Here is a 14,897-nt window from a genome sequence, read left to right on the forward strand (position 1 = left end):
ACCTTCTCCAATCTGGGACCCCTCAAGGGATGTCCAATTTAGGCTCGATCCTATTGGGATCAGGCCTAAACAGGCATTTGGATAGCTCTCTCACAATCCAGGACTGCTGGCTCCCAAATGCTTGCCTGCCTGTCTTCTTGATTGCCACTAACCACTTCTGCCTGCCAGCCTGATCACCCCCTAACCACTCTCCTGCCAGCCTGATTGATGCCTAACTGCTCCCCTGCCAGACTGATTGCCCCCAACTACCCTTCCCTGCAGGCCTGGTCACCCCTAACTGCCCTCCCCTGCAGGCCTGGGTCCCTTGCAACTGCCCTTCCTTGCAAGCCTGGTCATCCCCAACTTCCCTCCTCTGCTGGCCTGGTCACCCCTAATTACCATCCCCTTTAGGCTTGTCCCTCCTAACTGCCCTCCCCTGCTGGCCTGATTGCCCACAACTGCCTTCTCTTGCAGACTTGGACCCTCACAACTGTCCTCCCCTGCTGGCCATCTTGTGGTTGCCATCTTGTGTCCACATGGGGGCAGCCATCTTGTGTGTTGGAGGTATGGTCAATTTGCATATAACTCTTTTATTAGATAGGATAGAGGTCTGTGCAGTATGAGTAGGGGCTGGCTGGTTATCCCTGAAGACTGTCCTGGATCAGGGTGGGAGTTTATGTAAATCAGACAGTTTCTAAAACCCATCTCTGATGTCCTAACATGGTAGAAGCCATGTCACCATGTAGAAAGGACCATGGACTAGACTCATAAGGCCTGGCCCAGTCCAAGCTCCAGCTCCAATGGACTCTTGGATTTTAAGACATGCTTAAATTTCTTGAGCTTATTTATTGTTTATGAGAATTAAATGAGAAAATATGAATGAAATACTCTGAAACATATCAACAAAATGTCAGGCATAGTCCCTTATCTGTGAGTAAAAATGATGCTGCACCCAAAGAATCTCCAAAGATGTTCATTTCAGCATCATTTTTACTCAGAGATATGGGACTATGTCTGACATTTTGTTGATATAAATGTTTCAAAGTATTTCATTCACATTTTCTCATTTAATTCTCATAAAATATCTTAAGACATCAGAGATGGGTTTTGGAAACTGTCTGATTTACATAAACCCCAGGTCAAATGACTAAGTTAGGTTCAAAGGAAGTAAGTCAGCCTGGTTAGCAAAAGACCAAATATGGCCATATCTTCTAATATGTACAATATTCTTATGACAGCATTAAATGTTTCTCTGTAACTCTCAGGACAAGGTAGAGAATGATTTCAAGAGGGCCACAAGGGAAAGATTTTAGGGTGCTAAGAGACAGTTGAGACATTTCTGAAGATTGTTTCTGCATGTACCCAGACCCCTCAACATTCCACTCCCCAAACTCAGTCCAACACTTCTAACTGCCTGCTGGGAAAGGTTCACCCTCCTCCTTGCCCAAGTAAATAATCTTTTTAGCAGACTCAGGAGAAATAGTCTTTGTGCAGTAGGAGGTCAGGGCTTTGCAGTATCTTCATACCAGTGAGTCTTAAACTTCGTTGTGTGTAAGAATCACCTGGAAGACTCATTACAAAGGCAGATTCCAGGGCTCTGTCAGGAATGGTTCTCATGCAGTAGCTTTGGAATGAGCCCAGAGATGTTTTGCATCTGGATCAATCAGAAGCAAAAAATCCTTAAGAGCACAGTTGGAACAATGCTATTTTATAACTCCTATTATTTCTTGACTTGTGATCATAATTCTAGGCAAGTCCCTTGTGGGTGTTTCAGTCCAAATTAGAATGATTATTCCTGAGTCTTTGATGTAAAGCATTGTTCTTGCTCATGCTTTTTCCAAGCCCTAGACCTGGCCCATGTACTGATGCCGCCTCAAGTCCCATCACAGCTGACTTTACCACTTTTTCCTTCATTTTGGTGTTTAAAGAAGAAATTATATTACATTTTCATATCAGCCATTAGCTCATGCTGTGGGCAATTTATTTATTCAACATGTGCTGAATGGCAGCTCCCAGTGGTACAGAAACTATATTACAAGACTTAAAAAGACTTTCTTTGCAGGGAAATAAGAATGATGTGTCTCCTGACCAGTACAGCACCATGCATTCTTCTGGTTGTCTTGGCCAACTTTATGGGCATGTCACCAGCACTGTCCCACAGATCCCCATGAAGGCCTTGCATTTGGTTTAATGCTCTGACGTCACTTTCTTAAAATGCTTAATAACTTTTGAACAAGAGGCTCTGCATTTTCACTTTTCCATTAGACTCTGCAAATTACATAGCTGGTCCTACTGAATGTAGTCAAAGGTCACATGTCAGACAGATGTACAAGAAGAGAAATGACATCTGGGGCTCCTGGAATAGCTCTGGGGGTTGGTAGTGTGTCACCAGAATTGTTCAATCTGGTTTGATGTATATTTTGTCTTTGCTGCACAGGATCCTTCTGGTTGAATGTAGTAATTATTCTCTTGTGTTAGTGGTAGTGAGCCCAAAGTCACTTTTATTTGGGCAATCATAATAGAAGACAAGCTAAGAGAATGCTTGTAACAGAAAGAATCACAAATGTCCAGGGGGCAGGTCAGATGTCTACCTCTTCTATTTCGTATTGCCTTTGTCTCTGAATTTTAGCCTAAAAGATCATAACTCCATTGGTAAATCAATGCTTGAATATAAGATATAAATATGGCTTTGGACCATGCAAGCATGTCTACATCCACTGATCGCTTGGCTGCCTTGTAGAGCAACTGGCCCAGTGCAGCTTAAGCAAAAAGCAGGTGCCCCTCTAGAATCAAGAGAAGGACAGGTAACCCAGCCCTGAAAGGTCATGGAATCAAGGTTTAGGAAGCAATCAGGGATCAGAGGAGGCCACTCTCTCAGCTCTGTCTGGGGAGCCATCTGCTCCCTCTTCCCTGATTTTGGCTGAGTTCACATTATTTCGTTTCTGACTAGCTCACTCTGTCACCTGTGCACAAGGCAGAAACATGTTCACCCAGCGCACAGCTTTTCATGACCTCTTAGTTCAAATGCCCCACAAAGATTACACAAAGATTACACAGAGCCTTGAGGTACCAATTCTCAAGTACAAAGAGGGCAAACCAGGAGTTCCCGTCTGATCCTAGCAATAGTGCTAGTGAGTCACAAGGGCATAGAGTTGTTCATAATACACCTTTATTGTCCTTTTATGGAATTGCCATTATAAGCCACTCAGATTTGGATTTTTTGTTATGGCAGCCCCAGGAAACTAATCTAGCACTCTTGGGATGAGGGAAGAAAGTGAGGAGATGGGGAGGTATCAACCACAGTAAACAACATAAAAGAAGGATAGAATTCACTCCTTAGATGAAAAAGATTCAGAAATGAAAGCTGGCCCTGCCACAATGCCCGTGAGACTTGCTGTAAAAACAGTCAAGTGAGGGATACAGAGAAAGTGCTCTGGATAACCCCAGAGGGCAGCAAACCTGATATAGGGACAATGACGTGGCCCTGAGATTTCTGCAATATAGCCAGACAGCAGGTCTCAGTTGCCTTAGAAACCAAGTGGTCACCTGGGCCTGATGAGATGATAGGTGAGGCACCCTGAGGTCCATCCCTCTCTCTCTCTCTCTCTCTCTCTCTCTCTCTCTCTCTCACACACACACACACACACACACACACACACACACACTTGAACTGTAGAGAGGGTTTAGAAAAGATTCAGTTTCTAACACATCAGTGGGTGGGTCCAAGCTTGGCTGTTCGGGTCTTCTGGGCCACTGCCCCTGACCAAACTCCCACACTAGCACTATGGGAACAGTAATGCTAGGCAACAAATGAAGTTTGTACCCCTTGCACATTTTTAGATTACTAATTTTTGCCTATTAAGTTTAAATAGTTGCAACAGATAAAATTTCCAGCGAATTTCAACTACTTACATTTAAAAACACAATTGCAACATCATTTTTAAAAGTTATGCAGTAGACTTTAAATATCATAGTGAATGAATGAATATACACTATCTTCCATTAAATCAAAACCAGCAACCAAGGCTCTTCTTTAGCAGTTGGAAATTTATATCCTTCCTTTTCTCTTTGAACTCATATTTCCATTCCCACTGAATTTCGTCTGGCATAAAACATTTTATGCATGAAAATATTTTATTGATTATACGTCCCTGGATCCAAAACAAATGTGCCCATGAAGAGGAACTGAAATATGTTTTCAATATCCTGTGACTATAAGCATTTAGGTGCAAAAAATTTCCTCTGGATCACATTATCATTATAATGATTAGTAGCAAAGAATTGATCAAAACATAAATAGAGCCCACATTTTGATGGGTAAATATTAAACCTAAAGAGGGAATGTGACCAGAAATTTATCTCTACATGAGATGGGTGGAGTTGTTTCAATTTTCAGTGAGTTCCTGTGTCTGAATATCCTACTGCTGCAATAAGTTGGAATTCAGTATGATTTCTGATCCCTATTTTTCATTTTTATAGCTATCAGCTATGAGAATTTTGCCCTTGTACACAGAAGTTATTTTGGCTTTTTAAAAAGTTATTTTATCAATCAGTGTCACTCAATTGTCTAACTTTCTGAGTTATGTGTTTTCATCAAGAAGAAACGATCAATCAATGGATGAATTTTTGAAAGCAAACATTTAGAAACTACCACCTGGCTTGTGGAAGGACTTACTGTCAGTCGTTAGAGCCATTCACATTTTCAAGACCAACTCCAATACTGACATGTCCTTTTGGAGGAGCCCTGGAGAGGGGTAAGAGGCACAGCCTTTATGAAGCAGAAGAAGGGGGAGTGGAGGAGGGGAACTCACCTCCGTCGCCAGTGCATCCTTGAGAGAGATCCCTTTAGGACACCGAGACTCTGAAAATGACTCCTTTGACTCCTTGTGCTGGTCCCCATAGGAAACTGTGCTCATGCCCAGAGGTGTGTAGGCCTAGACTGAAGATCTCTGACCAAGACTTGCCATCTGAATTGGCAACCACTGTTCCAGGCTAAAATGACAGACCCACTATGCTTTGCCTAAATTTGTTCTCTCCAGAACCATACCCAGGCGCACTCTGCTAAATCAATTAGAGACACAGAGACCCTGATGGACAGCAGAGGGAATGACAGCATGACAAAAACAACATTTGAAGACTTGGAGAGCAAGAGGGTACAGTGCTTACTGACTTAAACAGACTTTAGAAACGGACTCTCCACTGGCAGAGAAGAGCTGAGAGCCTGAAAGGCACAGGAACGAGCAGCTCTAAGTACCTCTGGAGCTGGAGGTGAACTCTGATGCCCATGTACACAGAGGACAGTACTTCCAGGTTGGAACCATGTGACTCTGAAGTCACACAGTTTAGGGTTGGTATTCCAGAGTTACTGTTGGATTAAGCCTTTTTCCTCCGAGGACTGAAAGCAGCAAAATGGAGAGAGGACAAGGACATGGCCTCAAAGGCCCTGGCTATGCCTTGACTCTGGGTTTCCCTCCATGGGAACATGGGACAGTACTGGACCCATCAGACTTGTACAAACTGCTTGCTGGAAACTTGGAGACACTATCGAGTGAATGAAGAAGAAATGAGGATGAATTTTCAAAGTAGTCGGCACTAAACCTTTTTAAAATTCAAAGGCATATTGAAGAACCCAGATGACTTGATGCATTTGACATGGGGAAGCAGAGGCTACTCATGATCCTGGGCCTGCATGGAAGGGTGGTTGATGGAAGAATTAAATGAACCAGAGATACAAGGAAGGCAGACTTGGGGTCCTGTGATTGAACTGTTCTAATGCAGGATGCTTCCTCCAGACTTCACTGCCCAAAGCAGCTCAATTCCCAATGCTCCTGTTGACACCATTGTAATTAGCTACTTATTAATAACAGGAAGGGAGCAAAGGGGGAAGTCAGACATTACAAGCATGTCGTCTGGGCAGCTTTGCCAGGAAGCTACCGTTTCACATTCCCCAAAGATCCAACAAAGCAGAGATAGACTCATGCCCAGTAAAGTTGGAAGGACTAGGGAAGGTGCTTGCTGGCAGTCACACCTGAAAACAGAGGTCATTGGCCAGCATGCGCATGGCCACTGCAAGCACATGGAAATTTGGGGATACATAATCCCCTAAACAAAGGAATTCGCTCTCTTGGATTCCTGATACTCTTGTTGTTTGTTCTTGGCTCTCTTGCATTCACCCATGTGGACCACAAACATGCAGACCCCACATGCAATGGACTAATGGGCTGCAGTGGGGAAACACAAGCTCAGCTAGCCTGATGCTAAACTGGACTGGCTCCAACATGGAAAGGAAACTCTGGACACTGGCTCAGGTTTTAGTTCTACTGGAGCCCCAGCTATACTTCATCTATGGCTAGATAAGGGGAATGGGACTTTGGAAACCCAAGGGTGTAATTCCACGGAAATAAAGCTTCCTACTATAGCTCATCCTCCCGTGGGAGTGTCAGAAAATTCCTTTTCTTGGGGTATCACAAGAACCCCACTCCCAGCAGCAATCGGGGAGATGAGCCCCTCTCCTGCCCTGTAACACTGTCTGTTTTTCTGTCCAGCCACTCTGAGGATTACGCTTTCCTCGCTGTGGAATGTTCTGGGGGCTGTCTGCCTCAAGGCCTCCGTGGGGTCAGCTGAGGCTTCCCTGAGGCTGCAGGGCAGCTGCTCCCTCTGCTGCTCACTGACTGCAGGAGGCTCCCGTGGGGAACAGCCAGGTTGGCTTTTGATAAGCAGACTCTCGGCTACACACACTCCAGGGAAGGGTCTCCATATAATTAAAGGTGCAGAGACCATTGGTGAGACCAAGGCTAATTTGTTGACACTGAGCCAAAAGCCCTAAGTGGCCTGGGATACCAAGCTGGGTGATTAAGCCACAGTGAAAAGTGAAAAGCTGGGTGGTTGACACAGAAAGGAAGGCTTACCTGGATCTCAGCTTGTGTGGGCACAGGAGTGCTTGGTACCAGGTGTCCTGCTAGACAATGAATTGGAGCCCGTCATTTAGTCCTTTTCCCGGGTGTTGACTTCCGATGCTGTCACAAACCCACAGAGTTAAACAAAACAAGACAAAAACCACAAACACAAAACAAAAGGCTTGTCCAAGACTTAAAATCAGAATGAGATAACTGGCCAGGAATGAATAAATTAATCCATGCCTTTTATTCATTAACACTTAATTTCTTGTTGTGACATACTAAACAGCTTAGTCACATGAGCAATGTGCTACAATTTACCTCCTGGAGGATTATTGTCCAGAGATATGACTAATGGGTGCTTCTGGCGTGCTCCGTACTTTCCTGGCCACATGACCACAGGGAAACCGGGGTCAAGGGAACAGTCGTGTGCAGTTTTCCTAGGATTCTGCTGATGCCTGTTATTCTGGGAACCTCATTTTCTCACTCTAGAAGTCTCCCTCCCTGGAGGTTGCTGAAGGCGGGCTCCAAAGGGGTGCTCTCGGCTGGTGCCATCTAGGCCTGGGCTTTAGGACCCCCAAAGAGCCAGATTAGGCTTGGGGCCACTCCAAAGGCAGATAGACCTGGGGATTCCATGTGCCCCGGGGTGCTATTTAATAGTCCATAGAGCAAAGAATAAAAGAAAAACAAATCCAAGGTTCATAAAAAAATAGTCACCTTGATAAATATTTTATAGGTGTTTGAAGCGAAGGTACGTCTGTGTTATACCTATGCATTTATTTTTATTTGTTATCTTTTAAAATATATTTTTATTGATTTCAGAGAGGAAGGGAGAGGGAGGGAGATTGAAACATCAATGATGAGAGAGAATCATTGATCGGCTTTCTACTGCACACTCCCTTACAGGGGATGGACCCTGCAACCTGAGAATGTGCCCTGACCAGGAAGCGAACTGTGACCTCCTGGGTTCATAGATTGGCACTCAACCACTGAGTCCCACCAGCCAGGCTATTTTTGTTCACTTAAAAGAAAAATTCATTCTTTTTGTTTTAGGTGAGTCTCATAACAACACACACTTCCTTTTTTTTTTTTTTATGTAGTCTTAGAGTATGAAAAGGAGACTTTTGGTATTTTGTTAAAAGTATGTGTGCTCTTACTTTTGCTATCTTATTTTATTTTATTTCTTATGAACCTTGGATTTGTTTTTCTTTTATGTCTTTGCCCTATGGACTATTTTTCTCCTTGCTGTAACTTTGAAGATCTATGTCCTATTGTTAACTTGACTCATGGTGTGTCTAAGTCGGATGATGCTTCACCATCTGCTCAAACCCAATGTCTCTTCAATGACGTTGCACCTACTGACTGCTGCGTCCCGACCCACAGAGAGCAGGCTCTGACAGCACAATAGAGCTGAACTGTGGAAAGCCCCAGCATCGTCCAAGTGTCCCCTTCCTGTCCACTCTGCTGCAGGCAGATTTCTCTTCCCAGAGCCAGAGCGGGAGAGAGGGCCATTGGCCACATTCCGGGAAAGAGCCAGCCGCCTGTTGTCTGGACTAGGAGCTCTGCTTCAGAAGCCTCAGTTGTGCATCAGCTAAGAGTGAGCCTCAGTCTGTCCTCATCGGCACCACCGTGGAAGAAATTCCTCCTAGACTGGGGCCACGCTTTCCCTGATGTTCTCAGCTTCTGGTGCAGCTGCAAGGTTGCAATTCTGCATGTGCCTTCCTGAGTCTCTTAGAGGGAGAATGAGGGAGGATGAATCCGGCAGTCAGGTGCCTGCTGTGAGCTACCATATTCATCTCGGAGTCTGCAAGCTTGGCTCTGAATGACAGAATGTGAATCGTGGTGCTTTCAATGTCATGTAAAGCTAATGGCTCTAGTTTCAGCCTGACCACAATCCAGATTTCCCAAACTATATGTTGAGAAGAAAGGGATCATGAAGCACACCATATTTAGAAGAAAAAAAAAATAGCAGGAGAGGAAGAGGGACTCCAGGGTCAAGCAAAATGGGAAATTGGCACACTCTGTGCCCCTTGGACATTCAAGATACACCCTTATCTGATAAAGGCTAAGAGTACCCTAGGTAATCACAGAAATAGACTGAATGTTATTTAGCCAACAAATCTCAATATTGTACTTGACATTGAAAATTTTTTGTTAGGGCACCTGGAATGTCTAAAAAAAACTGGTGTTTTTCCAGAATATAAGTGGGAAATCTATGGCCCAAGTGTGGGGGTGAGAGAGTGTGGGGCAGAAAGCAGCGGGTGCCCGGGCTTCCCCAAAGCCCCGAGGGGCATGACAGCCTGGCTAAGGACACACGGCTTGTTCATTCTTCTAGATTTTTTATATCAGTGCCTGAGCACATTTGATTCACCTTCCACAGAAGCAGTGCTACTGATATATAATTAATGAAATATTTCCAAACTTCATAGAAAATTAATTGAAAAGCTTTCATTTAAATTGTATCTCTGTGTCTTATATCAAACAGCAACTGAAGATGCTGTCTTTCAATGCTACTCTAATCCTTAGGGATATACTGTATTTCATCATAAGCATAGTTTCATTACAAACAGAGATTAATGTGTCTGATTTCCTTTTCAACTATTGAGTAAAATGGTTGTTTTTCTTCTGGCCTTGGTTACCAGGAAACTTAGAAACAAATACAGGGGTGTCCTTTCTCCAAGTTACCTGGAAACATCAGCTTTCTCTGTTCATTTTGTACAATCTCTGAAATTTTTCCAACTTTATTAAGACACAGTTGACATAGAATATTGTATAAGTTAAAAGTGTACAACGTGATTTGACACACGTATATATTGCAAAATGATTAAAATACAGTGAGTTAGCACATCTATCACCTCACATAGTTACCATTCTGTGTTTGTGTGCGATAAGACATTTTTAAATTTACTCTTAGCAGCTTTCAAGTACACAAAACAGTGTTGTTAACTGTAGTCACCATGCTTGCGTTTGATCCCCGGAACTCATTCATCTCATAACTGGAAGTTTGTACCTTTTGACCTGCCTCACCTATCCCCCTGGTCCCTGCCCCCAGAAACCACCAACCTACTCTCTGTTTCTATGAGTTATCTCTAAATTTTAAAATCCTCACTTCTCCTATTTTACTTTATAATTATTTATTATAACATCAACAATTCCTTTAGAATTAAATAGGATTTAGATTCTGTATCTTCATGCATTGACCAGGCAGTTAAAAACAATAAGTGAAAAACAACTTGATTTATGAAAAGAAAGTAAAGGAAATGTTTCCCAGTGCAGATGTACAAAACATGGCCCTAGCATGGAAATATGAATGAAAAGCACAAACAGCAATGCTAACAACAAAAAGTTTCATGAAATCCCATTTTCAGTGTCAACAAAATTTTTAATTATTCTGATTTAATGCTTTAAGCTCCAAGATTATTCTGATATTGGTTTATTTTTATTTTCATAACTATAGCTACCTTGAGTTATTTATTCTTAAAATACTATGGAAGCTTTAAGCATAGCCCAAGTTGTAATAAACTTCCATGTGCCCACTTATCAGCTTCAAGTTCAACAATTGTCATTTTTCCTAATTTTATCATAATTTTTCTAATTTTGTCTCATATTTAAAAAAAATTTTAAACATAACTCAAACACCGTGTTTTCTACATAAATGGATCTTTAGCAGATGACTTTTTACATAATCATTATACGATTATCACTGCTTAAAAATTAACAATAATTTTTAATAGCATCTCATACCCATGCTATAATCAAATATCCCCAGTTTTCTCAAAAATCTTTCTTATTGCTAGTTTGTTCAAATCAGATTTCTCACGAGGTCCACTCTGCATTTGGGTGATGAATGGACTTGCAGAAAGTCAAGGGGAAATAATGTGGGTCTTCTTGATCATTGATTGATTAGTCATCCTAGAATAACCCTGTGCCCAATGGCTGGTCTTGCCAGGCACCATACCCAGGGAAAAACACCATTACTTTATTCCTTGTGGCAAATGGTGTATTACATGCAAAACAAATTGGGATGTTGATAAGGACCTTGTGGTGGAAATTGTACCCAATAATATTTAGATAATATTATTTTGCATTATTATGAAAAAAGAATTTTTCAAGAACATTTTTGTGCATGTAGATATTTTTGGTTGAAATATTTTTACAAACAAGATTTTTGGATCTCAAATTGAACATTTCTTAGAAAAAAAACAGAGGGAGAGAGATAAAAATATTGTTTTTCAAAAGAATAATATTGATCACTAATACCACAAATGTACATACAACTCTTTGCTGTATCCATGTTTATGCACTAGCCATAGAGGTTTCAATGGTGGGGATACAGAAGTTGAGAGAGAGAGAGAGAGAGAGAGAGAGAGAGAGAGAGAGAGAGAGAGACTGAAAGTACCTTTGCCACGTTCTGAGCACTTGAAATGAAATCTCTCAAATACATTGCCATAATCCTGTTTTTAAAAAAAATCTCTGTATTGATTTTAGAGTGAGGGAAATGGAGAGAGAGAGAGAGAGAGAGAGAGAGAGAGAGAGAGAGAGAGAGAGAGAAACATTCATGTGAGAGAGAAACAGCAATTGTTTGCCTCCCATATGCACTCTAACCAGGAATCAAACCCATAATCATGAGCGTGTGTCCTGACTGGGAATCAACCAGTGACCTTTCATGGGATGACAACTGAGCCACTCTGGCCAGGACACTATGATCCTATTTTACTTATAGGAATCTTCAATGGAATGAATTAACTCAGTTAGAAGGGATATATTCAACAGAAGCACCCAGAGATGAATTCAGAAGTAGAAAGACCAGTAGGTGGCAGGGAGTTGAAGCTATGACATTGGGTTGAGCAGGGCTAGGAATTCTCACACTAATATTTTTAATCTGCAAAAGCTAGCCCAACTAGAAGAATCCTTTGAAGTCACCTGCTGATAACATTTTTATTTCTAAAGCAACAATACACAGCATTTCTTGCAGTCTCAGCATAATTAAGCCAGGGTAATTAAGAAGTCTTTAGCGAGGAAGACAGCTGGCTCATTTTGCATTGAGATTGACAGGATTGCAGCCACAAGCATAAATGATGTTTGTTTGAGAATATTGAGCTATGTCACAGAATCTGTGAGGCAACGCTTATCTGACAGCTATAGGAAGTGCAAAGTCAAGTACTAGGGGGAAAAATATGTTCCTGTCAGTAGCAGATGTTCTGAGAGGAAATATTTCTGTGAAAAATTGTGGTAGAAGAATCAACTGATAAAACATCAGAGGCTATTTCCGCAGTTCATATCATGGTAAGAAAAAAAAAAGAATAAAACAACCCCAAACACACAAAATGAAGAAGCCACCTCTCATCTGAGCTCAGTTTCCCTTCTGTAGCAAGAGGATTGAAGTCCATGATTTCTGATCATGGGTCTGGATGCAGTTCTGGGCCACTTAGGTATGTTGTTCCAGAAGGGAATATTTTATTACTGGAAACCGAGGAGAGGTCTTACTACCAAATAAATGAGACAGAAGAAGAAAATAAAGATAAAAGAAAGAGAAGAAAGAATGAGGAGTATAATGGGGAGTGGAAAGGAACTCTGGAATAATGATCTAACTCAGTTGTCCACTCAGAGTTGAGCTGCCTTTTGAAGGAGTAGACATACTGTCTCAAACCAATCCTTTTGGCTACCACTAAAATTTCATGGCATGAGGAATTTGGGCAGAGTTTTGGGTGAAAAACTAAGAATCACAGAACAGCATTCAAACCTATGCATTTTTGCGGAGTCTTAAGGTCCTCCATACTTCCAGGACTCCTTGGCCTTCTACCTGTCACCCAGTCTTAAAACTCGGCCCCTTCCTTCCAGAACTCTCATTGAGTTCATGATGCTGCAAATGCTCTCAAAGATGTGGGCAGGTGGTCACGGGAAGGACCCACTTATGCTATGCCCCAAACGGTGCCATATTTCTGGCCCTCCTTCCCTTTCTTTCTTTGCTTCCATCCAGAGGAGATCAGAAGCTCCAAACTCTCCCTCACCCTGCAGATGGCTGACCGCCCTGCTCCAGCTGTGAACCTGCCCATCTACATGGATTGAGGTGCTCTGCTCACTTGTTCTCTGTTTGGTTAGAGCATTGTCCTTAGAGGCCCTTATGGTTCTGAAAAACAAAACATTCAGAACCACAATCCAACAAAACATTCTGTTTTTATAGTTCACTCATTTTTTTTTTTTTCACCACCAGTCCTGCAATTACATCTTAAGACAAAGTAAATTTGGTATCTCCTTGTAAAGAGATAGACTGAGAAGCTCATCAAATGCCTTGTTTTGTTGTAATGTCTACTATCCCCAACTCAGGGTAACTGGTACTGTTGGGACCCTGCACCTACAGACCCAGTTCTGCCCTAGCTCTGAATTCTAGGAGGTAGCAAGCTCACCAAGATGCACAAAAATGTCTCCCTAGTCATACTGAGGTGAGATGAGAATGAAGTCACCTCCCCAGGCCTGGGACCTAGAAGCACACTGACCAGCACTGGGGTATTCTCAGTGTCCTTTTCCAATGGTGCTGGAAGCTAATTCCAGCATGTCAGCAGGGCTGAATCATCTGGAATGGCTGAGGGCATTTCCCACAACCTGAAAAGGATGCATAAATGATTGCTTGCTGCTAGACAGCTGAGGGCATTTCAATCTACAAGTTATTGCCTCTTGCTGGCAAAACACCTGAACATCGGAAGGCAGTTCCTCAATCCAACAATACCTCTGTATACTAAACCTTGGCCTTTGATATGCGTATCTACCTTGTTTTAGGACAGTTTGTGTAAATAAAAAGCAAGGATTCAGAGAGACAAGGAGAACTTGGTTCCTTTAGCTAAGTCTTCTCTGGCTCACCAAAATGCCTTCCAAAATTATGTTTCGTCTCTGAACTCTTGATTAATTTACACTAGCACCTTCTCCAGATTCCTGAAACCCTTCAAGATGCTGGATTAAGACCCCTGGCATTACAATGGCACTTCCATCATCCAGTTTCTCAAACTAAAAACCTGAGGTAAGCTGGAGTCACCTTTTCCGCCTCCTCTTCTTCAGGATGATCCCACCATAGGATCAAACACATAGTCAAGTCTACATCTAGGTCATATCTCAAACCTTCCACATTTCTCTATCCCCAGTCACTACCTGAGTTCATCTTTCACCACAATTGTCTCCCAGCTGGTTTTTCACATCTTCTCATTTATCTCAACATAACAAAAAATTTGACTATTTATTATTTTTTAAGATATATTTTTATTGATTTTTGTACAGGGAGGAAAGGAGAGAGATAGAGAGTTAGAAACATCAATGAGAGAGAGTCATTGATCAGCTGCCTTTTGCACACTCCCTACTGGGGATATGCCCACAACCAAGGTACATACCCTTGACCAGAATCGAACCCGGGGCCCTTCAAACCCCAAGCCGACGCTCTATCCATTGAGCCAAACAGGTCCCGGCTTGACTGTTTAAATAAATGCCAATCTGGACATGTTAATCTTCTGATTTTCCCTTGGGAGTTTCTATTGAGTTTAGGAAAGAATGACTTTGTACCTGATTTTTCCCTTTGCCTGAAACACACTTTCCAAGCTGTCCATATGGCTTGATAACCTCATTTTCTTCAGACCTTTGCTCAAGTATCCCTGTGACTACCCTTATGAAACTGTTGCCCCTTGGGCTCCCTTTATTCTCCTTTCTATTCTCCTATAGGATTTATCACCATCCAACCTACCAGAACGCTGCTGTGTTTGTTTTTGTGTGTGATCTCCCTCTTTCATTTCACCATCTCCCCTCAGTGTCAGCTTCTGCTGTGCTTCATTTATAATCTCATTTCAGTACCTAGAACAATCTATGTCACCTAGTAGGCACTCAACAAATATTTGTCAAATGTTGAATTAAATCAAAACATCTTTACAAAGAAATAAATGAACAAAGAAAGGCAAAGTCCTCTATCCCTGTGGATTATAAGAAATAATTAGTGAGTGGTAGACTCAGGATTTATATTTAAGCAACTTGACTCCAGAGACC

The sequence above is a fragment of the Pipistrellus hanaki genome, assembly GCF_964339955.1.
Source record: "Pipistrellus hanaki genome assembly, chromosome: 8".
In the NCBI taxonomy this organism is placed as follows: domain Eukaryota; kingdom Metazoa; phylum Chordata; class Mammalia; order Chiroptera; family Vespertilionidae; genus Pipistrellus; species Pipistrellus hanaki.